The sequence below is a fragment of the Phyllobates terribilis genome, unplaced genomic scaffold (assembly GCF_046119375.1).
Source record: "Phyllobates terribilis strain yellow unplaced genomic scaffold, ASM4611937v1 Scaffold_30__1_contigs__length_15301838, whole genome shotgun sequence".
NCBI classification, from domain to species: domain Eukaryota; kingdom Metazoa; phylum Chordata; class Amphibia; order Anura; family Dendrobatidae; genus Phyllobates; species Phyllobates terribilis.
Genome location: NW_027362790.1, coordinates 10,775,089 through 10,800,916, shown reverse-complemented (window position 1 = coordinate 10,800,916; position 25,828 = coordinate 10,775,089). Strand labels below are relative to the sequence as shown.

The 25,828-nt window shown below is 44.6% G+C and overlaps 13 non-coding genes and 2 pseudogenes across 13 annotated transcripts; all 15 read left to right on the top strand.

The window, feature by feature from the left end:
- The first annotated feature begins 998 nt into the window (after positions 1 to 998).
- LOC141179422 (U2 spliceosomal RNA) lies at positions 999 to 1,189 on the top strand. Its single transcript, XR_012255439.1, has one exon. It is a non-coding gene; the product is annotated as a U2 spliceosomal RNA (small nuclear RNA).
- Positions 1,190 to 2,304: 1,115 nt separating this feature from the next.
- On the top strand, positions 2,305 to 2,495 carry LOC141179098 (U2 spliceosomal RNA). The gene has a single exon (XR_012255144.1). It is a non-coding gene; the product is annotated as a U2 spliceosomal RNA (small nuclear RNA).
- Positions 2,496 to 3,610: 1,115 nt separating this feature from the next.
- On the top strand, positions 3,611 to 3,801 carry LOC141179524 (U2 spliceosomal RNA). Its single transcript, XR_012255531.1, has one exon. It is a non-coding gene; the product is annotated as a U2 spliceosomal RNA (small nuclear RNA).
- Positions 3,802 to 4,916: 1,115 nt separating this feature from the next.
- Positions 4,917 to 5,107, top strand: LOC141179097 (U2 spliceosomal RNA). Its single transcript, XR_012255143.1, has one exon. It is a non-coding gene; the product is annotated as a U2 spliceosomal RNA (small nuclear RNA).
- Positions 5,108 to 6,219: 1,112 nt separating this feature from the next.
- On the top strand, positions 6,220 to 6,410 carry LOC141179635 (U2 spliceosomal RNA). The gene has a single exon (XR_012255631.1). It is a non-coding gene; the product is annotated as a U2 spliceosomal RNA (small nuclear RNA).
- A 1,115-nt stretch (positions 6,411 to 7,525) lies between these two features.
- LOC141179096 (U2 spliceosomal RNA) lies at positions 7,526 to 7,716 on the top strand. The gene has a single exon (XR_012255142.1). It is a non-coding gene; the product is annotated as a U2 spliceosomal RNA (small nuclear RNA).
- A 1,115-nt stretch (positions 7,717 to 8,831) lies between these two features.
- Positions 8,832 to 9,022, top strand: LOC141179095 (U2 spliceosomal RNA). Its single transcript, XR_012255141.1, has one exon. It is a non-coding gene; the product is annotated as a U2 spliceosomal RNA (small nuclear RNA).
- A 1,115-nt stretch (positions 9,023 to 10,137) lies between these two features.
- On the top strand, positions 10,138 to 10,328 carry LOC141179094 (U2 spliceosomal RNA). Its single transcript, XR_012255140.1, has one exon. It is a non-coding gene; the product is annotated as a U2 spliceosomal RNA (small nuclear RNA).
- A 1,115-nt stretch (positions 10,329 to 11,443) lies between these two features.
- Positions 11,444 to 11,634, top strand: LOC141179564 (U2 spliceosomal RNA). Its single transcript, XR_012255567.1, has one exon. It is a non-coding gene; the product is annotated as a U2 spliceosomal RNA (small nuclear RNA).
- Positions 11,635 to 12,749: 1,115 nt separating this feature from the next.
- LOC141179092 (U2 spliceosomal RNA) lies at positions 12,750 to 12,940 on the top strand. Its single transcript, XR_012255139.1, has one exon. It is a non-coding gene; the product is annotated as a U2 spliceosomal RNA (small nuclear RNA).
- Positions 12,941 to 14,052: 1,112 nt separating this feature from the next.
- On the top strand, positions 14,053 to 14,243 carry LOC141179622 (U2 spliceosomal RNA). Its single transcript, XR_012255620.1, has one exon. It is a non-coding gene; the product is annotated as a U2 spliceosomal RNA (small nuclear RNA).
- Positions 14,244 to 15,358: 1,115 nt separating this feature from the next.
- LOC141179091 (U2 spliceosomal RNA) lies at positions 15,359 to 15,549 on the top strand. Its single transcript, XR_012255138.1, has one exon. It is a non-coding gene; the product is annotated as a U2 spliceosomal RNA (small nuclear RNA).
- Positions 15,550 to 16,657: 1,108 nt separating this feature from the next.
- On the top strand, positions 16,658 to 16,749 carry LOC141180102 (U2 spliceosomal RNA; annotated as a pseudogene).
- A 789-nt stretch (positions 16,750 to 17,538) lies between these two features.
- On the top strand, positions 17,539 to 17,722 carry LOC141179768 (U2 spliceosomal RNA). Its single transcript, XR_012255741.1, has one exon. It is a non-coding gene; the product is annotated as a U2 spliceosomal RNA (small nuclear RNA).
- A 6,825-nt stretch (positions 17,723 to 24,547) lies between these two features.
- On the top strand, positions 24,548 to 24,720 carry LOC141179819 (U2 spliceosomal RNA; annotated as a pseudogene).
- Positions 24,721 to 25,828: the final 1,108 nt, after the last annotated feature.

Sequence of the window (25,828 nt, the reverse complement as noted above, 5' to 3'; positions counted from 1 at the left end):
TTTTCATGTTCAAAGTTGCAGAAGCCAGATTACAAGCTCATTTTGGTTCAACTTCAGCAACTGTGCATTGCATTGCCATGTAATGTGATGCAATGCTATCTTTCTAGCTCTCCCTTTTTACTTCCTTTTGGATAAACAGACATATTAGGCAAGCATTTTGGAGCTTTCACCTAAATAACTACAGGTGGTGAGATAAGCTGCACAATATAATTGACCTTTCAGTATATTGTTGCACACACACCATCTATTTAGCAAATGCCCTTGTTATCAACAGCAGCCTTTTAAACTCACCTGAGCTAACAGGTATGTGCGCTGGTTACTCTGCTGCGCTTAAAATTTCTTTTTTGGTTTGCTACAATGCCTTTTCTGAAACGTTGTCTCCTTCTGCTGGAACACTGACTTCTTTCATTTAATGCCTGCAGACTATAAAAGAGAACCCAACCCAAAAAGTTTGGTTGATTAGTCTGTGGCATTCTGTTAAACTGTTGCTTATGGCGGTCTCTGTGAGCTTCTCAGCGACATTCAGCCAGCCAGGTATCCTGCCTGCAGTAGATGGAATGTGGCAATGGAACGCTGGCTGCGCGTGTCATAATAGGCTCTGAGCCTTTATATACCTGTGCACAGCAGCAGCCACCTTCAGTCTGCTGCTGGACAGCCAGCAGCAGCAGCAGCAGGAGAGGTATGTAATCAGGAGCCCTCCTGCTAAGGGTAGACAGCTGCTCGTTCCACCCCACCCCCCGCCTTAATTGGTTCTCCTCCCTTCCAACGGTGTTGAGGCGGGTGGGAACAGCAGGGGGTGAAGGTGCTGTGTTTAAAGAGGTGGAGTTATGCAGATCTAAAACGCGTGGATTGCAGCAGCAGCAAGCCGAAAAGTGCAGGCATGTAAGGGATCTAGAGGTTGACAACATGTCTTCTTAACGGGAGTCCAGGAGCTCATCTCCACAAATGGACTTTTCAGGATCCTTGGGTGGCTCCGTAGTTTGAAACCAATTCTGGTTATCGCTTCTCGGCCTTTTGGCTAAGATCAAGTGTAGTATCTGTTCTTATCAGTTTAATATCTGATACGTCCCCTATCTGGGGACCATATATTAAATGGATTTTTAGAACAGGGAGATGGAAAAAGAGCTTGCTCTGTCCACTCCACGCATTGACCTGGTATTGCAGTATCTCCAGGACCGGTGCATCCCTTCTTTAATGCAGTTTCTAAAATCAGAAAGAATTGAATTCAATGTTTTTTGTTCATTTTGCTTGTTTGTCGGATTTTGGGATGGACTCTTTGGCTTTGCTTTTCTTCTCCTCATTGGATTTTTCATGTTCAAAGTTGCAGAAGCCAGATTACAAGCTCATTTTGGTTCAACTTCAGCAACTGTGCATTGCATTGCCATGTAATGTGATGCAATGCTATCTTTCTAGCTCTCCCTTTTTACTTCCTTTTGGATAAACAGACATATTAGGCAAGCATTTTGGAGCTTTCACCTAAATAACTACAGGTGGTGAGATAAGCTGCACAATATAATTGACCTTTCAGTATATTGTTGCACACACACCATCTATTTAGCAAATGCCCTTGTTATCAACAGCAGCCTTTTAAACTCACCTGAGCTAACAGGTATGTGCGCTGGTTACTCTGCTGCGCTTAAAATTTCTTTTTTGGTTTGCTACAATGCCTTTTCTGAAACGTTGTCTCCTTCTGCTGGAACACTGACTTCTTTCATTTAATGCCTGCAGACTATAAAAGAGAACCCAACCCAAAAAGTTTGGTTGATTAGTCTGTGGCATTCTGTTAAACTGTTGCTTATGGCGGTCTCTGTGAGCTTCTCAGCGACATTCAGCCAGCCAGGTATCCTGCCTGCAGTAGATGGAATGTGGCAATGGAACGCTGGCTGCGCGTGTCATAATAGGCTCTGAGCCTTTATATACCTGTGCACAGCAGCAGCCACCTTCAGTCTGCTGCTGGACAGCCAGCAGCAGCAGCAGCAGGAGAGGTATGTAATCAGGAGCCCTCCTGCTAAGGGTAGACAGCTGCTCGTTCCACCCCACCCCCCGCCTTAATTGGTTCTCCTCCCTTCCAACGGTGTTGAGGCGGGTGGGAACAGCAGGGGGTGAAGGTGCTGTGTTTAAAGAGGTGGAGTTATGCAGATCTAAAACGCGTGGATTGCAGCAGCAGCAAGCCGAAAAGTGCAGGCATGTAAGGGATCTAGAGGTTGACAACATGTCTTCTTAACGGGAGTCCAGGAGCTCATCTCCACAAATGGACTTTTCAGGATCCTTGGGTGGCTCCGTAGTTTGAAACCAATTCTGGTTATCGCTTCTCGGCCTTTTGGCTAAGATCAAGTGTAGTATCTGTTCTTATCAGTTTAATATCTGATACGTCCCCTATCTGGGGACCATATATTAAATGGATTTTTAGAACAGGGAGATGGAAAAAGAGCTTGCTCTGTCCACTCCACGCATTGACCTGGTATTGCAGTATCTCCAGGACCGGTGCACCCCTTCTTTAATGCAGTTTCTAAAATCAGAAAGAATTGAATTCAATGTTTTTTGTTCATTTTGCTTGTTTGTCGGATTTTGGGATGGACTCTTTGGCTTTGCTTTTCTTCTCCTCATTGGATTTTTCATGTTCAAAGTTGCAGAAGCCAGATTACAAGCTCATTTTGGTTCAACTTCAGCAACTGTGCATTGCATTGCCATGTAATGTGATGCAATGCTATCTTTCTAGCTCTCCCTTTTTACTTCCTTTTGGATAAACAGACATATTAGGCAAGCATTTTGGAGCTTTCACCTAAATAACTACAGGTGGTGAGATAAGCTGCACAATATAATTGACCTTTCAGTATATTGTTGCACACACACCATCTATTTAGCAAATGCCCTTGTTATCAACAGCAGCCTTTTAAACTCACCTGAGCTAACAGGTATGTGCGCTGGTTACTCTGCTGCGCTTAAAATTTCTTTTTTGGTTTGCTACAATGCCTTTTCTGAAACGTTGTCTCCTTCTGCTGGAACACTGACTTCTTTCATTTAATGCCTGCAGACTATAAAAGAGAACCCAACCCAAAAAGTTTGGTTGATTAGTCTGTGGCATTCTGTTAAACTGTTGCTTATGGCGGTCTCTGTGAGCTTCTCAGCGACATTCAGCCAGCCAGGTATCTTGCCTGCAGTAGATGGAATGTGGCAATGGAACGCTGGCTGCGCGTGTCATAATAGGCTCTGAGCCTTTATATACCTGTGCACAGCAGCAGCCACCTTCAGTCTGCTGCTGGACAGCCAGCAGCAGCAGCAGCAGGAGAGGTATGTAATCAGGAGCCCTCCTGCTAAGAGTAGACAGCTGCTCGTTCCACCCCACCCCCCGCCTTAATTGGTTCTCCTCCCTTCCAACGGTGTTGAGGCGGGTGGGAACAGCAGGGGGTGAAGGTGCTGTGTTTAAAGAGGTGGAGTTATGCAGATCTAAAACGCGTGGATTGCAGCAGCAGCAAGCCGAAAAGTGCAGGCATGTAAGGGATCTAGAGGTTGACAACATGTCTTCTTAACGGGAGTCCAGGAGCTCATCTCCACAAATGGACTTTTCAGGATCCTTGGGTGGCTCCGTAGTTTGAAACCAATTCTGGTTATCGCTTCTCGGCCTTTTGGCTAAGATCAAGTGTAGTATCTGTTCTTATCAGTTTAATATCTGATACGTCCCCTATCTGGGGACCATATATTAAATGGATTTTTAGAACAGGGAGATTGAAAAAGAGCTTGCTCTGTCCACTCCACGCATTGACCTGGTATTGCAGTATCTCCAGGACCGGTGCACCCCTTCTTTAATGCAATTTCTAAAATCAGAAAGAATTGAATTCAATGTTTTTTGTTCATTTTGCTTGTTTGTCGGATTTTGGGATGGACTCTTTGGCTTTGCTTTTCTTCTCCTCATTGGATTTTTCATGTTCAAAGTTGCAGAAGCCAGATTACAAGCTCATTTTGGTTCAACTTCAGCAACTGTGCATTGCATTGCCATGTAATGTGATGCAATGCTATCTTTCTAGCTCTCCCTTTTTACTTCCTTTTGGATAAACAGACATATTAGGCAAGCATTTTGGAGCTTTCACCTAAATAACTACAGGTGGTGAGATAAGCTGCACAATATAATTGACCTTTCAGTATATTGTTGCACACACACCATCTATTTAGCAAATGCCCTTGTTATCAACAGCAGCCTTTTAAACTCACCTGAGCTAACAGGTATGTGCGCTGGTTACTCTGCTGCGCTTAAAATTTCTTTTTTGGTTTGCTACAATGCCTTTTCTGAAACGTTGTCTCCTTCTGCTGGAACACTGACTTCTTTCATTTAATGCCTGCAGACTATAAAAGAGAACCCAACCCAAAAAGTTTGGTTGATTAGTCTGTGGCATTCTGTTAAACTGTTGCTTATGGCGGTCTCTGTGAGCTTCTCAGCGACATTCAGCCAGCCAGGTATCCTGCCTGCAGTAGATGGAATGTGGCAATGGAACGCTGGCTGCGCGTGTCATAATAGGCTCTGAGCCTTTATATACCTGTGCACAGCAGCAGCCACCTTCAGTCTGCTGCTGGACAGCCAGCAGCAGCAGCAGCAGGAGAGGTATGTAATCAGGAGCCCTCCTGCTAAGGGTAGACAGCTGCTCGTTCCACCCCACCCCCCGCCTTAATTGGTTCTCCTCCCTTCCAACGGTGTTGAGGCGGGTGGGAACAGCAGGGGGTGAAGGTGCTGTGTTTAAAGAGGTGGAGTTATGCAGATCTAAAACGCGTGGATTGCAGCAGCAGCAAGCCGAAAAGTGCAGGCATGTAAGGGATCTAGAGGTTGACAACATGTCTTCTTAACGGGAGTCCAGGAGCTCATCTCCACAAATGGACTTTTCAGGATCCTTGGGTGGCTCCGTAGTTTGAAACCAATTCTGGTTATCGCTTCTCGGCCTTTTGGCTAAGATCAAGTGTAGTATCTGTTCTTATCAGTTTAATATCTGATACGTCCCCTATCTGGGGACCATATATTAAATGGATTTTTAGAACAGGGAGATGGAAAAAGAGCTTGCTCTGTCCACTCCACGCATTGACCTGGTATTGCAGTATCTCCAGGACCGGTGCACCCCTTCTTTAATGCAGTTTCTAAAATCAGAAAGAATTGAATTCAATGTTTTTTGTTCATTTTGCTTGTTTGTCGGATTTTGGGATGGACTCTTTGGCTTTGCTTTTCTTCTCCTCATTGGATTTTTCATGTTCAAAGTTGCAGAAGCCAGATTACAAGCTCATTTTGGTTCAACTTCAGCAACTGTGCATTGCATTGCCATGTAATGTGATGCAATGCTATCTTTCTAGCTCTCCCTTTTTACTTCCTTTTGGATAAACAGACATATTAGGCAAGCATTTTGGAGCTTTCACCTAAATAACTACAGGTGGTGAGATAAGCTGCACAATATAATTGACCTTTCAGTATATTGTTGCACACACACCATCTATTTAGCAAATGCCCTTGTTATCAACAGCAGCCTTTTAAACTCACCTGAGCTAACAGGTATGTGCGCTGGTTACTCTGCTGCGCTTAAAATTTCTTTTTTGGTTTGCTACAATGCCTTTTCTGAAACGTTGTCTCCTTCTGCTGGAACACTGACTTCTTTCATTTAATGCCTGCAGACTATAAAAGAGAACCCAACCCAAAAAGTTTGGTTGATTAGTCTGTGGCATTCTGTTAAACTGTTGCTTATGGCGGTCTCTGTGAGCTTCTCAGCGACATTCAGCCAGCCAGGTATCCTGCCTGCAGTAGATGGAATGTGGCAATGGAACGCTGGCTGCGCGTGTCATAATAGGCTCTGAGCCTTTATATACCTGTGCACAGCAGCAGCCACCTTCAGTCTGCTGCTGGACAGCCAGCAGCAGCAGCAGGAGAGGTATGTAATCAGGAGCCCTCCTGCTAAGGGTAGACAGCTGCTCGTTCCACCCCACCCCCCGCCTTAATTGGTTCTCCTCCCTTCCAACGGTGTTGAGGCGGGTGGGAACAGCAGGGGGTGAAGGTGCTGTGTTTAAAGAGGTGGAGTTATGCAGATCTAAAACGCGTGGATTGCAGCAGCAGCAAGCCGAAAAGTGCAGGCATGTAAGGGATCTAGAGGTTGACAACATGTCTTCTTAACGGGAGTCCAGGAGCTCATCTCCACAAATGGACTTTTCAGGATCCTTGGGTGGCTCCGTAGTTTGAAACCAATTCTGGTTATCGCTTCTCGGCCTTTTGGCTAAGATCAAGTGTAGTATCTGTTCTTCTCAGTTTAATATCTGATACGTCCCCTATCTGGGGACCATATATTAAATGGATTTTTAGAACAGGGAGATGGAAAAAGAGCTTGCTCTGTCCACTCCACGCATTGACCTGGTATTGCAGTATCTCCAGGACTGGTGCACCCCTTCTTTAATGCAGTTTCTAAAATCAGAAAGAATTGAATTCAATGTTTTTTGTTCATTTTGCTTGTTTGTCGGATTTTGGGATGGACTCTTTGGCTTTGCTTTTCTTCTCCTCATTGGATTTTTCATGTTCAAAGTTGCAGAAGCCAGATTACAAGCTCATTTTGGTTCAACTTCAGCAACTGTGCATTGCATTGCCATGTAATGTGATGCAATGCTATCTTTCTAGCTCTCCCTTTTTACTTCCTTTTGGATAAACAGACATATTAGGCAAGCATTTTGGAGCTTTCACCTAAATAACTACAGGTGGTGAGATAAGCTGCACAATATAATTGACCTTTCAGTATATTGTTGCACACACACCATCTATTTAGCAAATGCCCTTGTTATCAACAGCAGCCTTTTAAACTCACCTGAGCTAACAGGTATGTGCGCTGGTTACTCTGCTGCGCTTAAAATTTCTTTTTTGGTTTGCTACAATGCCTTTTCTGAAACGTTGTCTCCTTCTGCTGGAACACTGACTTCTTTCATTTAATGCCTGCAGACTATAAAAGAGAACCCAACCCAAAAAGTTTGGTTGATTAGTCTGTGGCATTCTGTTAAACTGTTGCTTATGGCGGTCTCTGTGAGCTTCTCAGCGACATTCAGCCAGCCAGGTATCCTGCCTGCAGTAGATGGAATGTGGCAATGGAACGCTGGCTGCGCGTGTCATAATAGGCTCTGAGCCTTTATATACCTGTGCACAGCAGCAGCCACCTTCAGTCTGCTGCTGGACAGCCAGCAGCAGCAGCAGCAGGAGAGGTATGTAATCAGGAGCCCTCCTGCTAAGGGTAGACAGCTGCTCGTTCCACCCCACCCCCCGCCTTAATTGGTTCTCCTCCCTTCCAACGGTGTTGAGGCGGGTGGGAACAGCAGGGGGTGAAGGTGCTGTGTTTAAAGAGGTGGAGTTATGCAGATCTAAAACGCGTGGATTGCAGCAGCAGCAAGCCGAAAAGTGCAGGCATGTAAGGGATCTAGAGGTTGACAACATGTCTTCTTAACGGGAGTCCAGGAGCTCATCTCCACAAATGGACTTTTCAGGATCCTTGGGTGGCTCCGTAGTTTGAAACCAATTCTGGTTATCGCTTCTCGGCCTTTTGGCTAAGATCAAGTGTAGTATCTGTTCTTATCAGTTTAATATCTGATACGTCCCCTATCTGGGGACCATATATTAAATGGATTTTTAGAACAGGGAGATGGAAAAAGAGCTTGCTCTGTCCACTCCACGCATTGACCTGGTATTGCAGTATCTCCAGGACCGGTGCACCCCTTCTTTAATGCAGTTTCTAAAATCAGAAAGAATTGAATTCAATGTTTTTTGTTCATTTTGCTTGTTTGTCGGATTTTGGGATGGACTCTTTGGCTTTGCTTTTCTTCTCCTCATTGGATTTTTCATGTTCAAAGTTGCAGAAGCCAGATTACAAGCTCATTTTGGTTCAACTTCAGCAACTGTGCATTGCATTGCCATGTAATGTGATGCAATGCTATCTTTCTAGCTCTCCCTTTTTACTTCCTTTTGGATAAACAGACATATTAGGCAAGCATTTTGGAGCTTTCACCTAAATAACTACAGGTGGTGAGATAAGCTGCACAATATAATTGACCTTTCAGTATATTGTTGCACACACACCATCTATTTAGCAAATGCCCTTGTTATCAACAGCAGCCTTTTAAACTCACCTGAGCTAACAGGTATGTGCGCTGGTTATTCTGCTGCGCTTAAAATTTCTTTTTTGGTTTGCTACAATGCCTTTTCTGAAACGTTGTCTCCTTCTGCTGGAACACTGACTTCTTTCATTTAATGCCTGCAGACTATAAAAGAGAACCCAACCCAAAAAGTTTGGTTGATTAGTCTGTGGCATTCTGTTAAACTGTTGCTTATGGCGGTCTCTGTGAGCTTCTCAGCGACATTCAGCCAGCCAGGTATCCTGCCTGCAGTAGATGGAATGTGGCAATGGAACGCTGGCTGCGCGTGTCATAATAGGCTCTGAGCCTTTATATACCTGTGCACAGCAGCAGCCACCTTCAGTCTGCTGCTGGACAGCCAGCAGCAGCAGCAGCAGGAGAGGTATGTAATCAGGAGCCCTCCTGCTAAGGGTAGACAGCTGCTCGTTCCACCCCACCCCCCGCCTTAATTGGTTCTCCTCCCTTCCAACGGTGTTGAGGCGGGTGGAAACAGCAGGGGGTGAAGGTGCTGTGTTTAAAGAGGTGGAGTTATGCAGATCTAAAACGCGTGGATTGCAGCAGCAGCAAGCCGAAAAGTGCAGGCATGTAAGGGATCTAGAGGTTGACAACATGTCTTCTTAACGGGAGTCCAGGAGCTCATCTCCACAAATGGACTTTTCAGGATCCTTGGGTGGCTCCGTAGTTTGAAACCAATTCTGGTTATCGCTTCTCGGCCTTTTGGCTAAGATCAAGTGTAGTATCTGTTCTTATCAGTTTAATATCTGATACGTCCCCTATCTGGGGACCATATATTAAATGGATTTTTAGAACAGGGAGATGGAAAAAGAGCTTGCTCTGTCCACTCCACGCATTGACCTGGTATTGCAGTATCTCCAGGACCGGTGCACCCCTTCTTTAATGCAGTTTCTAAAATCAGAAAGAATTGAATTCAATGTTTTTTGTTCATTTTGCTTGTTTGTCGGATTTTGGGATGGACTCTTTGGCTTTGCTTTTCTTCTCCTCATTGGATTTTTCATGTTCAAAGTTGCAGAAGCCAGATTACAAGCTCATTTTGGTTCAACTTCAGCAACTGTGCATTGCATTGCCATGTAATGTGATGCAATGCTATCTTTCTAGCTCTCCCTTTTTACTTCCTTTTGGATAAACAGACATATTAGGCAAGCATTTTGGAGCTTTCACCTAAATAACTACAGGTGGTGAGATAAGCTGCACAATATAATTGACCTTTCAGTATATTGTTGCACACACACCATCTATTTAGCAAATGCCCTTGTTATCAACAGCAGCCTTTTAAACTCACCTGAGCTAACAGGTATGTGCGCTGGTTACTCTGCTGCGCTTAAAATTTCTTTTTTGGTTTGCTACAATGCCTTTTCTGAAACGTTGTCTCCTTCTGCTGGAACACTGACTTCTTTCATTTAATGCCTGCAGACTATAAAAGAGAACCCAACCCAAAAAGTTTGGTTGATTAGTCTGTGGCATTCTGTTAAACTGTTGCTTATGGCGGTCTCTGTGAGCTTCTCAGCGACATTCAGCCAGCCAGGTATCCTGCCTGCAGTAGATGGAATGTGGCAATGGAACGCTGGCTGCGCGTGTCATAATAGGCTCTGAGCCTTTATATACCTGTGCACAGCAGCAGCCACCTTCAGTCTGCTGCTGGACAGCCAGCAGCAGCAGCAGCAGGAGAGGTATGTAATCAGGAGCCCTCCTGCTAAGGGTAGACAGCTGCTCGTTCCACCCCACCCCCCGCCTTAATTGGTTCTCCTCCCTTCCAACGGTGTTGAGGCGGGTGGGAACAGCAGGGGGTGAAGGTGCTGTGTTTAAAGAGGTGGAGTTATGCAGATCTAAAACGCGTGGATTGCAGCAGCAGCAAGCCGAAAAGTGCAGGCATGTAAGGGATCTAGAGGTTGACAACATGTCTTCTTAACGGGAGTCCAGGAGCTCATCTCCACAAATGGACTTTTCAGGATCCTTGGGTGGCTCCGTAGTTTGAAACCAATTCTGGTTATCGCTTCTCGGCCTTTTGGCTAAGATCAAGTGTAGTATCTGTTCTTATCAGTTTAATATCTGATACGTCCCCTATCTGGGGACCATATATTAAATGGATTTTTAGAACAGGGAGATGGAAAAAGAGCTTGCTCTGTCCACTCCACGCATTGACCTGGTATTGCAGTATCTCCAGGACCGGTGCACCCCTTCTTTAATGCAGTTTCTAAAATCAGAAAGAATTGAATTCAATGTTTTTTGTTCATTTTGCTTGTTTGTCGGATTTTGGGATGGACTCTTTGGCTTTGCTTTTCTTCTCCTCATTGGATTTTTCATGTTCAAAGTTGCAGAAGCCAGATTACAAGCTCATTTTGGTTCAACTTCAGCAACTGTGCATTGCATTGCCATGTAATGTGATGCAATGCTATCTTTCTAGCTCTCCCTTTTTACTTCCTTTTGGATAAACAGACATATTAGGCAAGCATTTTGGAGCTTTCACCTAAATAACTACAGGTGGTGAGATAAGCTGCACAATATAATTGACCTTTCAGTATATTGTTGCACACACACCATCTATTTAGCAAATGCCCTTGTTATCAACAGCAGCCTTTTAAACTCACCTGAGCTAACAGGTATGTGCGCTGGTTACTCTGCTGTGCTTAAAATTTCTTTTTTGGTTTGCTACAATGCCTTTTCTGAAACGTTGTCTCCTTCTGCTGGAACACTGACTTCTTTCATTTAATGCCTGCAGACTATAAAAGAGAACCCAACCCAAAAAGTTTGGTTGATTAGTCTGTGGCATTCTGTTAAACTGTTGCTTATGGCGGTCTCTGTGAGCTTCTCAGCGACATTCAGCCAGCCAGGTATCCTGCCTGCAGTAGATGGAATGTGGCAATGGAACGCTGGCTGCGCGTGTCATAATAGGCTCTGAGCCTTTATATACCTGTGCACAGCAGCAGCCACCTTCAGTCTGCTGCTGGACAGCCAGCAGCAGCAGCAGCAGGAGAGGTATGTAATCAGGAGCCCTCCTGCTAAGGGTAGACAGCTGCTCGTTCCACCCCACCCCCCGCCTTAATTGGTTCTCCTCCCTTCCAACGGTGTTGAGGCGGGTGGGAACAGCAGGGGGTGAAGGTGCTGTGTTTAAAGAGGTGGAGTTATGCAGATCTAAAACGCGTGGATTGCAGCAGCAGCAAGCCGAAAAGTGCAGGCATGTAAGGGATCTAGAGGTTGACAACATGTCTTCTTAACGGGAGTCCAGGAGCTCATCTCCACAAATGGACTTTTCAGGATCCTTGGGTGGCTCCGTAGTTTGAAACCAATTCTGGTTATCGCTTCTCGGCCTTTTGGCTAAGATCAAATGTAGTATCTGTTCTTATCAGTTTAATATCTGATACGTCCCCTATCTGGGGACCATATATTAAATGGATTTTTAGAACAGGGAGATGGAAAAAGAGCTTGCTCTGTCCACTCCACGCATTGACCTGGTATTGCAGTATCTCCAGGACCGGTGCACCCCTTCTTTAATGCAGTTTCTAAAATCAGAAAGAATTGAATTCAATGTTTTTTGTTCATTTTGCTTGTTTGTCGGATTTTGGGATGGACTCTTTGGCTTTGCTTTTCTTCTCCTCATTGGATTTTTCATGTTCAAAGTTGCAGAAGCCAGATTACAAGCTCATTTTGGTTCAACTTCAGCAACTGTGCATTGCATTGCCATGTAATGTGATGCAATGCTATCTTTCTAGCTCTCCCTTTTTACTTCCTTTTGGATAAACAGACATATTAGGCAAGCATTTTGGAGCTTTCACCTAAATAACTACAGGTGGTGAGATAAGCTGCACAATATAATTGACCTTTCAGTATATTGTTGCACACACACCATCTATTTAGCAAATGCCCTTGTTATCAACAGCAGCCTTTTAAACTCACCTGAGCTAACAGGTATGTGCGCTGGTTACTCTGCTGCGCTTAAAATTTCTTTTTTGGTTTGCTACAATGCCTTTTCTGAAACGTTGTCTCCTTCTGCTGGAACACTGACTTCTTTCATTTAATGCCTGCAGACTATAAAAGAGAACCCAACCCAAAAAGTTTGGTTGATTAGTCTGTGGCATTCTGTTAAACTGTTGCTTATGGCGGTCTCTGTGAGCTTCTCAGCGACATTCAGCCAGCCAGGTATCCTGCCTGCAGTAGATGGAATGTGGCAATGGAACGCTGGCTGCGCGTGTCATAATAGGCTCTGAGCCTTTATATACCTGTGCACAGCAGCAGCCACCTTCAGTCTGCTGCTGGACAGCCAGCAGCAGCAGCAGCAGGAGAGGTATGTAATCAGGAGCCCTCCTGCTAAGGGTAGACAGCTGCTCGTTCCACCCCACCCCCCGCCTTAATTGGTTCTCCTCCCTTCCAACGGTGTTGAGGCGGGTGGGAACAGCAGGGGGTGAAGGTGCTGTGTTTAAAGAGGTGGAGTTATGCAGATCTAAAACGCGTGGATTGCAGCAGCAGCAAGCCGAAAAGTGCAGGCATGTAAGGGATCTAGAGGTTGACAACATGTCTTCTTAACGGGAGTCCAGGAGCTCATCTCCACAAATGGACTTTTCAGGATCCTTGGGTGGCTCCGTAGTTTGAAACCAATTCTGGTTATCGCTTCTCGGCCTTTTGGCTAAGATCAAGTGTAGTATCTGTTCTTATCAGTTTAATATCTGATACGTCCCCTATCTGGGGACCATATATTAAATGGATTTTTAGAACAGGGAGATGGAAAAAGAGCTTGCTCTGTCCACTCCACGCATTGACCTGGTATTGCAGTATCTCCAGGACCGGTGCACCCCTTCTTTAATGCAGTTTCTAAAATCAGAAAGAATTGAATTCAATGTTTTTTGTTCATTTTGCTTGTTTGTCGGATTTTGGGATGGACTCTTTGGCTTTGCTTTTCTTCTCCTCATTGGATTTTTCATGTTCAAAGTTGCAGAAGCCAGATTACAAGCTCATTTTGGTTCAACTTCAGCAACTGTGCATTGCATTGCCATGTAATGTGATGCAATGCTATCTTTCTAGCTCTCCCTTTTTACTTCCTTTTGGATAAACAGACATATTAGGCAAGCATTTTGGAGCTTTCACCTAAATAACTACAGGTGGTGAGATAAGCTGCACAATATAATTGACCTTTCAGTATATTGTTGCACACACACCATCTATTTAGCAAATGCCCTTGTTATCAACAGCAGCCTTTTAAACTCACCTGAGCTAACAGGTATGTGCGCTGGTTACTCTGCTGCGCTTAAAATTTCTTTTTTGGTTTGCTACAATGCCTTTTCTGAAACGTTGTCTCCTTCTGCTGGAACACTGACTTCTTTCATTTAATGCCTGCAGACTATAAAAGAGAACCCAACCCAAAAAGTTTGGTTGATTAGTCTGTGGCATTCTGTTAAACTGTTGCTTATGGCGGTCTCTGTGAGCTTCTCAGCGACATTCAGCCAGCCAGGTATCCTGCCTGCAGTAGATGGAATGTGGCAATGGAACGCTGGCTGCGCGTGTCATAATAGGCTCTGAGCCTTTATATACCTGTGCACAGCAGCAGCCACCTTCAGTCTGCTGCTGGACAGCCAGCAGCAGCAGCAGGAGAGGTATGTAATCAGGAGCCCTCCTGCTAAGGGTAGACAGCTGCTCGTTCCACCCCACCCCCCGCCTTAATTGGTTCTCCTCCCTTCCAACGGTGTTGAGGCGGGTGGGAACAGCAGGGGGTGAAGGTGCTGTGTTTAAAGAGGTGGAGTTATGCAGATCTAAAACGCGTGGATTGCAGCAGCAGCAAGCCGAAAAGTGCAGGCATGTAAGGGATCTAGAGGTTGACAACATGTCTTCTTAACGGGAGTCCAGGAGCTCATCTCCACAAATGGACTTTTCAGGATCCTTGGGTGGCTCCGTAGTTTGAAACCAATTCTGGTTATCGTTTCTCGGCCTTTTGGCTAAGATCAAGTGTAGTATCTGTTCTTATCAGTTTAATATCTGATACGTCCCCTATCTGGGGACCATATATTAAATGGATTTTTAGAACAGGTAGATGGAAAAAGAGCTTGCTCTGTCCACTCCACGCATTGACCTGGTATTGCAGTATCTCCAGGACCGGTGCACCCCTTCTTTAATGCAGTTTCTAAAATCAGAAAGAATTGAATTCAATGTTTTTTGTTCATTTTGCTTGTTTGTCGGATTTTGGGATGGACTCTTTGGTTTTGCTTTTCTTCTCCTCATTGGATTTTTCATGTTCAAAGTTGCAGAAGCCAGATTACAAGCTCATTTTGGTTCAACTTCAGCAACTGTGCATTGCATTGCCATGTAATGTGATGCAATGCTATCTTTCTAGCTCTCCCTTTTTACTTCCTTTTGGATAAACAGACATATTAGGCAAGCATTTTGGAGCTTTCACCTAAATAACTACAGGTGGTGAGATAAGCTGCACAATATAATTGACCTTTCAGTATATTGTTGCACACACACCATCTATTTAGCAAATGCCCTTGTTATCAACAGCAGCCTTTTAAACTCACCTGAGCTAACAGGTATGTGCGCTGGTTACTCTGCTGCGCTTAAATTTTTTTTTTTGTTTTGCTACAATGCCTTTTCTGAAACGTTGTCTCCTTCTGCTGGAACACTGACTTCTTTCATTTAATGCCTGCAGACTATAAAAGAGAACCCAACCCAAAAAGTTTGGTTGATTAGTCTGTGGCATTCTGTTAAACTGTTGCTTATGGCGGTCTCTGTGAGCTTCTCAGCGACATTCAGCCAGCCAGGTATCCTGCCTGCAGTAGATGGAATGTGGCAATGGAACGCTGGCTGCGCGTGTCATAATAGGCTCTGAGCCTTTATATACCTGTGCACAGCAGCAGCCACCTTCAGTCTGCTGCTGGACAGCCAGCAGCAGCAGCAGCAGGAGAGGTATGTAATCAGGAGCCCTCCTGCTAAGGGTAGACAGCTGCTCGTTCCACCCCACCCCCCGCCTTAATTGGTTCTCCTCCCTTCCAACGGTGTTGAGGCGGGTGGGAACAGCAGGGGGTGAAGGTGCTGTGTTTAAAGAGGTGGAGTTATGCAGATCTAAAACGCGTGGATTGCAGCAGCAGCAAGCCGAAAAGTGCAGGCATGTAAGGGATCTAGAGGTTGACAACATGTCTTCTTAACGGGAGTCCAGGAGCTCATCTCCACAAATGGACTTTTTAGGATCCTTGGGTGGCTCCGTAGTTTGAAACCAATTCTGGTTATCGCTTCTCGGCCTTTTGGCTAAGATCAAGTGTAGTATCTGTTCTTATCAGTTTAATATCTGATACGTCCCCTATCTGGGGACCATATATTAAATGGATTTTTAGAACAGGGAGATGGAAAAAGAGCTTGCTCTGTCCACTCCACGCATTGACCTGGTATTGCAGTATCTCCAGGACCGGTGCACCCCTTCTTTAATGCAGTTTCTAAAATCAGAAAGAATTGAATTCAATGTTTTTTGTTCATTTTGCTTGTTTGTCGGATTTTGGGATGGACTCTTTGGCTTTGCTTTTCTTCTCCTCATTGGATTTTTCATGTTCAAAGTTGCAGAAGCCAGATTACAAGCTCATTTTGGTTCAACTTCAGCAACTGTGCATTGCATTGCCATGTAATGTGATGCAATGCTATCTTTCTAGCTCTCCCTTTTTACTTCCTTTTGGATAAACAGACATATTAGGCAAGCATTTTGGAGCTTTCACCTAAATAACTACAGGTGGTGAGATAAGCTGCACAATATAATTGACCTTTCAGTATATTGTTGCACACACACCATCTATTTAGCAAATGCCCTTGTTATCAACAGCAGCCTTTTAAACTCACCTGAGCTAACAGGTATGTGCGCTGGTTACTCTGCTGCGCTTAAAATTTCTTTTTTGGTTTGCTACAATGCCTTTTCTGAAACGTTGTCTCCTTCTGCTGGAACACTGACTTCTTTCATTTAATGCCTGCAGACTATAAAAGAGAACCCAACCCAAAAAGTTTGGTTGATTAGTCTGTGGCATTCTGTTAAACTGTTGCTTATGGCGGTCTCTGTGAGCTTCTCAGCGACATTCAGCCAGCCAGGTATCCTGCCTGCAGTAGATGGAATGTGGCAATGGAACGCTGCTGCGCGTGTCATAATAGGCTCTGAGCCTTTATATACCTGTGCACAGCAGCAGCCACCTTCAGTCTGCTGCTGGACAGCCAGCAGCAGCAGGAGAGGTATGTAATCAGGAGCCCTCCTGCTAAGGGTAGACAGCTGCTCGTTCCACCCCACCCCCCGCCTTAATTGGTTCTCCTCCCTTCCAACGGTGTTGAGGCGGGTGGGAACAGCAGGGGGTGAAGGTGCTGTGTTTAAAGAGGTGGAGTTATGCAGATCTAAAACGCGTGGATTGCAGCAGCAGCAAGCCGAAAAGTGCAGGCATGTAAGGGATCTAGAGGTTGACAACATGTCTTCTTAACGGGAGTCCAGGAGCTCATCTCCACAAATGGACTTTTCAGGATCCTTGGGTGGCTCCGTAGTTTGAAACCAATTCTGGTTATCGCTTCTCGGCCTTTTGGCTAAGATCAAGTGTAGTATCTTTCGAAAAGGCGGTTTTGGATGTTGGCCGCCCTAGTAGATTGATACATTATGCACACTGGGGTTTAGGCGCTTGTTAGTACGCCAGGTGGCTAATATAGTCATCTGGTGGAAAGCATGGCCCCCCAGGATCGACGCCATTGGGCCGGGGAAGATCGAAAGCCCGAAGTGTGAAATGCCCCAGGAGTGGTGACCCTGGGGTGCCTTAACTCACTGGGATTGGGAACCCCACTTGAGTTTATGGCACATTTGCACAAGCACTTTAAATTTTCTTTCTTCGCACACACCCATATTCCGGGCCTTCTGGCCTTAGGATGGGGAATTTTTCAATTCCCGGTCGAAGGTCCGGGCAGTATTATACTGTGAAACCTTCACTATTTATTTAATTTCTTTGTCACTGTGTGTCCACTTATTCACGTGTGTCACGTCCTACTAGGATTTTGTCGGGATGCGGTTCCCTTACGGGTTCCTCTCTTGGCAGGTCTAGGGGGGGAGTGTGTGGCCATCAGGTTCCGCTCCCCCCTGAACCCCCCTGGCTCTCCTCTTTCGGGAGGAGAGCGTTGTTGGCTCCCCTCTTCCGGGAGGGGAGCACAGTCTTTGGCTCCCAGTGCCTTGCTCGGGTGAGAACTCGGGCAGGTGCTGGGGGTAAGATTGGGTCGCCTCTGGCTCCGGCTGGAGGTGGCTATTTGTCCCTGTTCCTCGCTGTGGCCTTCTGGCTCGGAGGGACGGGGAATGGTTTGGGGGACCCTTCTCCTTTTGGAGAGGGTTTCAAGAAGACCAGCATCCTAGTGCACTTTTTTTGTGGCACTTGTCACTTTTTTAAGCGCACTCGGGTTTTGTACACGAATTCGGGCTTTCGATAAAAAAAAAAAATCTGTTCTTATCAGTTTAATATCTGATACGTCCCCTATCTGGGGACCATATATTAAATGGATTTTTAGAACAGGGAGATGGAAAAAGAGCTTGCTCTGTCCACTCCACGCATTGACCTGGTATTGCAGTATCTCCAGGACCGGTGCACCCCTTCTTTAATGCAGTTTCTAAAATCAGAAAGAATTGAATTCAATGTTTTTTGTTCATTTTGCTTGTTTGTCGGATTTTGGGATGGACTCTTTGGCTTTGCTTTTCTTCTCCTCATTGGATTTTTCATGTTCAAAGTTGCAGAAGCCAGATTACAAGCTCATTTTGGTTCAACTTCAGCAACTGTGCATTGCATTGCCATGTAATGTGATGCAATGCTATCTTTCTAGCTCTCCCTTTTTACTTCCTTTTGGATAAACAGACATATTAGGCAAGCATTTTGGAGCTTTCACCTAAATAACTACAGGTGGTGAGATAAGCTGCACAATATAATTGACCTTTCAGTATATTGTTGCACACACACCATCTATTTAGCAAATGCCCTTGTTATCAACAGCAGCCTTTTAAACTCACCTGAGCTAACAGGTATGTGCGCTGGTTACTCTGCTGCGCTTAAAATTTCTTTTTTGGTTTGCTACAATGCCTTTTCTGAAACGTTGTCTCCTTCTGCTGGAACACTGACTTCTTTCATTTAATGCCTGCAGACTATAAAAGAGAACCCAACCCAAAAAGTTTGGTTGATTAGTCTGTGGCATTCTGTTAAACTGTTGCTTATGGCGGTCTCTGTGAGCTTCTCAGCGACATTCAGCCAGCCAGGTATCCTGCCTGCAGTAGATGGAATGTGGCAATGGAACGCTGGCTGCGCGTGTCATAATAGGCTCTGAGCCTTTATATACCTGTGCACAGCAGCAGCCACCTTCAGTCTGCTGCTGGACAGCCAGCAGCAGCAGCAGCAGGAGAGGTATGTAATCAGGAGCCCTCCTGCTAAGGGTAGACAGCTGCTCGTTCCACCCCACCCCCCGCCTTAATTGGTTCTCCTCCCTTCCAACGGTGTTGAGGCGGGTGGGAACAGCAGGGGGTGAAGGTGCTGTGTTTAAAGAGGTGGAGTTATGCAGATCTAAAACGCGTGGATTGCAGCAGCAGCAAGCCGAAAAGTGCAGGCATGTAAGGGATCTAGAGGTTGACAACATGTCTTCTTAACGGGAGTCCAGGAGCTCATCTCCACAAATGGACTTTTCAGGATCCTTGGGTGGCTCCGTAGTTTGAAACCAATTCTGGTTATCGCTTCTCGGCCTTTTGGCTGAGATCAGGTGCAGTGATCTAACGGTTGCTGCCTTGGTCTTGGCTGAGAGGTGCCCGGGGTACCCGGCTCCTTGGCCTGGGGGGATCGTCTCACCTTTTGGTGGGACTTCACCCCCCTGCTGCTATTAGGGAGCTGGCTTAGTCCCCGGGCAACAAGTTGCGATCCCCAGGCGAAAGGCCGAGCCCGTGGTGACGGTAAGCCTTTGCCACTTTGGTGAGATGCCTTGTTCATTTCAATTTTCCACTGGCTCCGGCCAGATCAGGAACTCGGTGCGTATCGAGGTTCCAGCAAACCACGTCGGATATGACAACCCCCGTGAGTTCTATGTACAGATTTTGAGAGATCTGTTGAACGTGAAAGATCATGATGTTTACTGCCTGCAGGAGAAGGGGCAGAGTACATATATTCTCACGTTCTCGACCAAGGTTGCCTGCCAGCACTTTTACGAATGCGTTAAGGGCCACCGTAACAGCAAGCTGTTGGACGGAGTGATTTTTACGGGTCTCTATGGCGGAGTTGACGTTCCCCTTGTGGTATACATGTTTAACCCCCATGTGTCCACAGATGATATTGAGCTTTTTCTGAGCAGATATTGTACATCTGTCAGATTTACGGGGAACGTCAAAGGTCGGAGTGGTTTCTGGAATGGGAAACGACGCTTTATGGTACGCTTCAGACTTGACCCTGGGGGTGTAGAAGGCCTTATGCACCCCCCCTCCACAGTGGTGCTGGGAAGAGACCATGGCTACCTCTTCTATGATGGACAACCATTCAGGTGTCGTAGGTGTGGTGACCTTGGTCACATACAGAGCGATTGTAAGAACGAGCGGATGAGTCAGTGCCACAATTGTGGACAATGGGGTCATGCCTCAAAGGACTGTAAGAACAGTAAGACCTGCAGTGGGTGCGGAATGTCTACTCACCTGTTCAGTAATTGTCCGATGCGGACAAGGTCTCGTGGTGGCTCTCGGGCGCCTGCGGCTAGTTCCGCAGGAGTTCCTGCTGATGCCAGCAGGGTCAGCCCGGGTGACCCCAGAAAAAGCTTTGTGGACATTACTAAAGGTCAAAAACAGTCTGACTCAGTCGATGCTCTGTCGGTACCTTTGCGGAAAAACCCGGCCTCTGTAGCCGAGGTCACGCCTTTGCCTACTCCTGCAGGGGTCCAGGTTTCACCTGGTGGGGAGATGGCACCTTCTCAGAGCGGAAATGAGAGGGAACCAAAAAAGAGGCGAAAATCTGGAGCTGTTGGTACCAATCCAGATGTCCATCCAGATACCCCTGCTGATGCCAGCACAGATGTTGGACCAGATGTCTGCCCTGATGCCAGTCCAGACGGATGCCCTGATGCCAATCCAGATGGATGCCCTGATGCCAATCCAGACGGATGCCCTGATGCCAATCCAGATGGATGTCCTGATGCCAACCCAGATGGATGCCCTGATGCCAGTCCAGATGGATGTCCTGATGCCAGTCCAGATGGATGTCCTGGAACCATTCCTGATGGATGTCCTGTTGCCTGCCTGGATGATAGAGGTCGTGCAGTGGTTGGTGAACCTGTTGCTGGTCCTGATGGTCATCCTGCTCCGGAGATGATGTCCCTTGGTGCTCCTGGAGGGTCTGCGGGTATTCCACCTGCTGCAGTGCCTGGTGAGGATCGGGTGGATTCGGAGGATCGGATGGATCTCAGCGCCAGTGGTAAGAGAAGTCGTGAAGAGGCGCAGGAGGAGCATAACCTGCCTCAGATGTCCCGTAAAGTCTTTCTATCTAGTGCTGCAAAAATTCTCAGCCCAGAGGGGACTAACTTAATTGAGGATTTCACGGACTCAGATGAAACGGACAGTTTACGAACTGTGTCATCCCTTCCTTCACCTTCTCTGTCACAAATTATTGATTCAGATTCAGAGTATAATGAATCAATAAAAAACACCTAACATGGCAGAAATCCGTGTTGCCTCACTAAATGTGAGAAGCCTAAAGAGCCCTGTTAGACGGGCTGCTTTGTTTGCTTGGTTAATGACTCTGAACTTTGACATTTTTTTCCTGCAAGAATGCGGTATTGATCACGATTTGTCATACCCCAACTTAAAAATGGACTGGTCAGCAGGACCCTCTATTTGGTCAGGGTCCAATGAAAATAAAGCTGCCGGGGTTGGGATTTTATTCAAATGTCAAAATGTTAATGTTTTATCCATCACTGAAATAGTTCCAGGTCGTGCCTTATCAACTCATGTTATTTTAAATGGTTTTACCTGTCGTCTTATTAATGTTTATGCATCCCCAGAGAAAAATGAGCGTGCTTCCCTTTTTAATGTCATCCCTTTGTTTTTATCAGGTCCGTCCCCTGTGATAGTGGGAGGGGATTTTAACTGTGTCATGTTGGGGGAGGGGAGGAGTGGAGGTGATACTAATGGAAGAACAGACAAAACATCCAGTCTGTTAAAACATTTGACAACGGACCTCAAATTATTAGATGCTTGGAGAAAGTCCTACCCTACTGACCCTGGGCATACATGGAGGGGTAGAGGGATGTCATCTCGTATTGATTTTATTTTTTCCTCTTCTGATGTTTTTAAACCTAGGAATGCTGGTCTAATAGAAAATATTTTTTCTGATCATGTATTACTATACAATGTATTGCAAACTCCACAGGAAGCAAAAGTTGGAAAAGGTATGTGGAAATTGAATGTGCTCTTATTAGAAGACGAACTGGTAAGGGCGGAGTTTTATGCAAAGTATGAGAGTTGGAGAAGACGGAAACACCCAAATCAGAGTATGTTGGGGTGGTGGGAGTGTGTTAAAACCCGTATTAAAGAATTTTTTATTAAAATTGGTAAAAGGAAGGCACGTGAAAAAAGGAAATGTTTTAAAGATTTTAATGTCAGGATGCAAACTCTCCTTAAGCTTAAGGGGTGGGGAGTACCTGGTGTGGATGATGAGATTGCCAAGATCCAGACAGAAATCCAAAAATTCCTGGAACAAAAGGGTAAAGAAATTATATTTAATACCCGTGTGAAATATTTGGAAGAGGGTGAGACCTGCTCAAGGTTTTTCTTTAAAAAAATGAGTGACAAAAAACAAGTGATTACTGAGCTAGAAGGACAATCTTCCACTGAGGGCATTTTAGAGCATACTGCTAATTTTTATAGAGATCTTTTTAGTATTAAAAATGTTGATGAACCTGCTTTTACAGAGAATCTTAATGTTTTATCCCAGTTTTTAAATAAAGATGACCAGATTTTTTTAGCTAAAGAACTTTTACCCAGTGAAATTGAAGAGACCCTTAAGAGTTTTAATAAAGGTAAGGCTCCTGGATCAGATGGCCTTCCTATTGAATTTTATCTTTGCTTTTGGGATCTAATTAAGGAGGATTTTATACAAGTAGTTTGTGAAGCCTCTAAGGCTGATTTATTACCATATTCATGGCGTAAAAGTATGATTACATTAATTTTTAAGAAAGGTGATAAATCAAAGTTGGAGAATTGGAGGCCTATTTCACTATTAAATACAGACTACAAGATTTTAGCTAAAGTTGTTGCTGGTCGTCTTAAAGCAGTTATTAAAAATGTAATTCATCCAGATCAGGTGTGTGGTGTCCCCGGGAGATCAATCTGGGAGCATCTAAACCTAATTCGTGATCTTATCTGGTTTCAAAAAGATAGAAAACAGCCACTAGCTATTTTATCTTTGGATTTTATGAAAGCGTTTGATAGGGTCTCCCACTTTTATCTTTTTAAAGTTATGGGAAAGATGGGGTTCCCTGATTCTTTTATTCAGAAAATTGCGCTTTTATACAAACAGTCATCTGCCCGGATTTTAGTCAATGGTTTTTTAACTAGAGAGGTGGAGCTTCTTTCCGGTGTTAAACAAGGTTGCCCCATGTCCCCACTTTTATTTGTCTGCTCCATTGAGCCACTGTTGTGCCTGCTGCGTCGGGACAAGGTGGTTAGGGGCATTTTTATTCCGGGTGGGGGTGGACAACAAGTTAAAGCCATTGGATATATGGATGACATATCTGTATATGGCACTAGCTCAGCATCTATTAACAGAGCAATTCTAATTACTGAAATTTTTAGTGCTGGGTCTGGGTTTAAGTTGAATATAAATAAATGTGACTGTATGATTATGGGTCAATGGGAGTCAGATCCGCCTAGGGTTCCCACACAAACAGTAGGAATCAAGATCCTGGGTGTCTTGTTTAATCCTGCTAATGATGGTATTGAAAACTGGGATTTGGTTTTGAATAAATTAAATCAGAAGATCTCTTTATGGCAAACTCGAAAACTAACAATGGAGGGCAAGATTCTTGTAATTAAAATGGTTTTGCTTCCTATCATTTTGTATGCCGCTATGGTTTTTCCCCCTAATTCTCTGTATCTTAAAAGACTTATGAAGCCCATGTTTTATTTTCTGTGGGGATCCAAAATGGAGAAATTGAGGAGGGAGGTGGTATGTAAAAGCAAGAAAAATGGGGGTAAAGGGTTCCCTGATTTAAAATTGTTTTTATTTATCAAGTTTTTTGTATTTTGTTGCAAAAGCTTGAATAATGTTGGGGCTTTCTCTTGTTTTCTTAGATATACAACTGGGTTTCTTTTCCGAAAGTTGAACTTCAGTATGACTGTTAATTGTCCTTTTCTCTTATCTCCCCCTAAGCATTACAAGATCTTGGAGAAGGTCATTTCAGAATATGATCTGACCCAAGTTGATCGTCAGCTTTTATTTGATCAACGTAAGTTAACAGTTATTTGTAAGGGACATGAGGAGATGGAGGATGTGTCTAATTTTTCCATCTCCAGGTGCCGCCTGGTGTGGAACAACGTGGCCTGTCCTGCACTTAGCAACTCACAAAAGGATTTAGCTTGGCAGGTTGTTCACCAATGTCTCCCTACGAGAGCTTTTCAGCATCATAGGGGGCTGGTGGCTAGTGCTAGATGTCCCAGAGAAAGATGCGCCCCAAACGAGTCAGTGTTTCATTTACTGTGGGATTGCCCCTACGCACAAGAGCTATGGCAGACGGTGGGCACCCTCCTAAAATGGATATGTGGTATACAAACCCTTAATTGTGACATTATAATATATGGGATAATTAAATGCCCAACCATGAAACAAGCACGAGTCGCATGGCTTATAATAAACTGTTTAAAAGAAGCTTTATGGAAAGTGCGCAATATATTATTGTTTAAACGTGAATTTATTCCTGTCAAAGATTGTATTGGGCTTGCTCTTTGTGAAATGTTTACATACTACCTGAGAGATTGTAAAAAGATGGGAATCAATGAAGCAAAAAAGCTATGGTGTTTGCAAATTTGGAATATGTATTTATTTATGTAAATTATATGCAAAACTGTGTTTTATGCTTTTTATGCTTTTAAGTGCATTTTAATTCTGACTCTATATTAGTTTTATGTCATATTTTATTCCAGTATTTGTGATTTGTTTCAAATATTGTATCGGATATGTTCTTTGTGAAAAGTTTTCATACTACCTGATTGTAAAAAGATAAAGTTAAAAAGCTATGGTGTTTGCATTTGACATATGTATTTATTTATGCAAATTATATGCAAAACTGTGTTTTATGCTTTTTATGCTTTTATGCGCTTTTTAAATCTGACCTTGTATTTGTTTTATGTCATATTTTATTCAAGTCTTTGTGATTTGTTTGTAATTTATGATGTATGTCTGATTTAAATAAAGCTTGTTTGAAAACGGATCTGTTCTTATCAGTTTAATATCTGATACGTCCCCTATCTGGGGACCATATATTAAATGGATTTTTAGAACAGGGAGATGGAAAAAGAGCTTGCTCTGTCCACTCCACGCATTGACCTGGTATTGCAGTATCTCCAGGACCGGTGCACCCCTTCTTTAATGCAGTTTCTAAAATCAGAAAGAATTGAATTCAATGTTTTTTGTTCATTTTGCTTGTTTGTCGGATTTTGGGATGGACTCTTTGGCTTTGCTTTTCTTCTCCTCATTGGATTTTTCATGTTCAAAGTTGCAGAAGCCAGATTACAAGGTCATTTTGGTTCAACTTCAGCAACTGTGCATTGCATTGCCATGTAATGTGATGCAATGCTATCTTTCTAGCTCTCCCTTTTTACTTCCTTTTGGATAAACAGACATATTAGGCAAGCATTTTGGAGCTTTCACCTAAATAACTACAGGTGGTGAGATAAGCTGCACAATATAATTGACCTTTCAGTATATTGTTGCACACACACCATCTATTTAGCAAATGCCCTTGTTATCAACAGCAGCCTTTTAAACTCACCTGAGCTAACAGGTATGTGCGCTGGTTACTCTGCTGCGCTTAAAATTTCTTTTTTGGTTTGCTACAATGCCTTTTCTGAAACGTTGTCTCCTGCTGGAACACTGACTTCTTTCATTTAATGCCTGCAGACTATAAAAGAGAACCCAACCCAAAAAGTTTGGTTGATTAGTCTGTGGCATTCTGTTAAACTGTTGCTTATGGCGGTCTCTGTGAGCTTCTCAGCGACATTCAGCCAGCCAGGTATCCTGCCTGCAGTAGATGGAATGTGGCAATGGAACGCTGGCTGCGCGTGTCATAATAGGCTCTGAGCCTTTATATACCTGTGCACAGCAGCAGCCACCTTCAGTCTGCTGCTGGACAGCCAGCAGCAGCAGCAGCAGGAGAGGTATGTAATCAGGAGCCCTCCTGCTAAGGGTAGACAGCTGCTCGTTCCACCCCACCCCCCGCCTTAATTGGTTCTCCTCCCTTCCAACGGTGTTGAGGCGGGTGGGAACAGCAGGGGGTGAAGGTGCTGTGTTTAAAGAGGTGGAGTTATGCAGATCTAAAACGCGTGGATTGCAGCAGCAGCAAGCCGAAAAGTGCAGGCATGTAAGGGATCTAGAGGTTGACAACATGTCTTCTTAACGGGAGTCCAGGAGCTCATCTCCACAAATGGACTTTTCAGGATCCTTGGGTGGCTCCGTAGTTTGAAACCAATTCT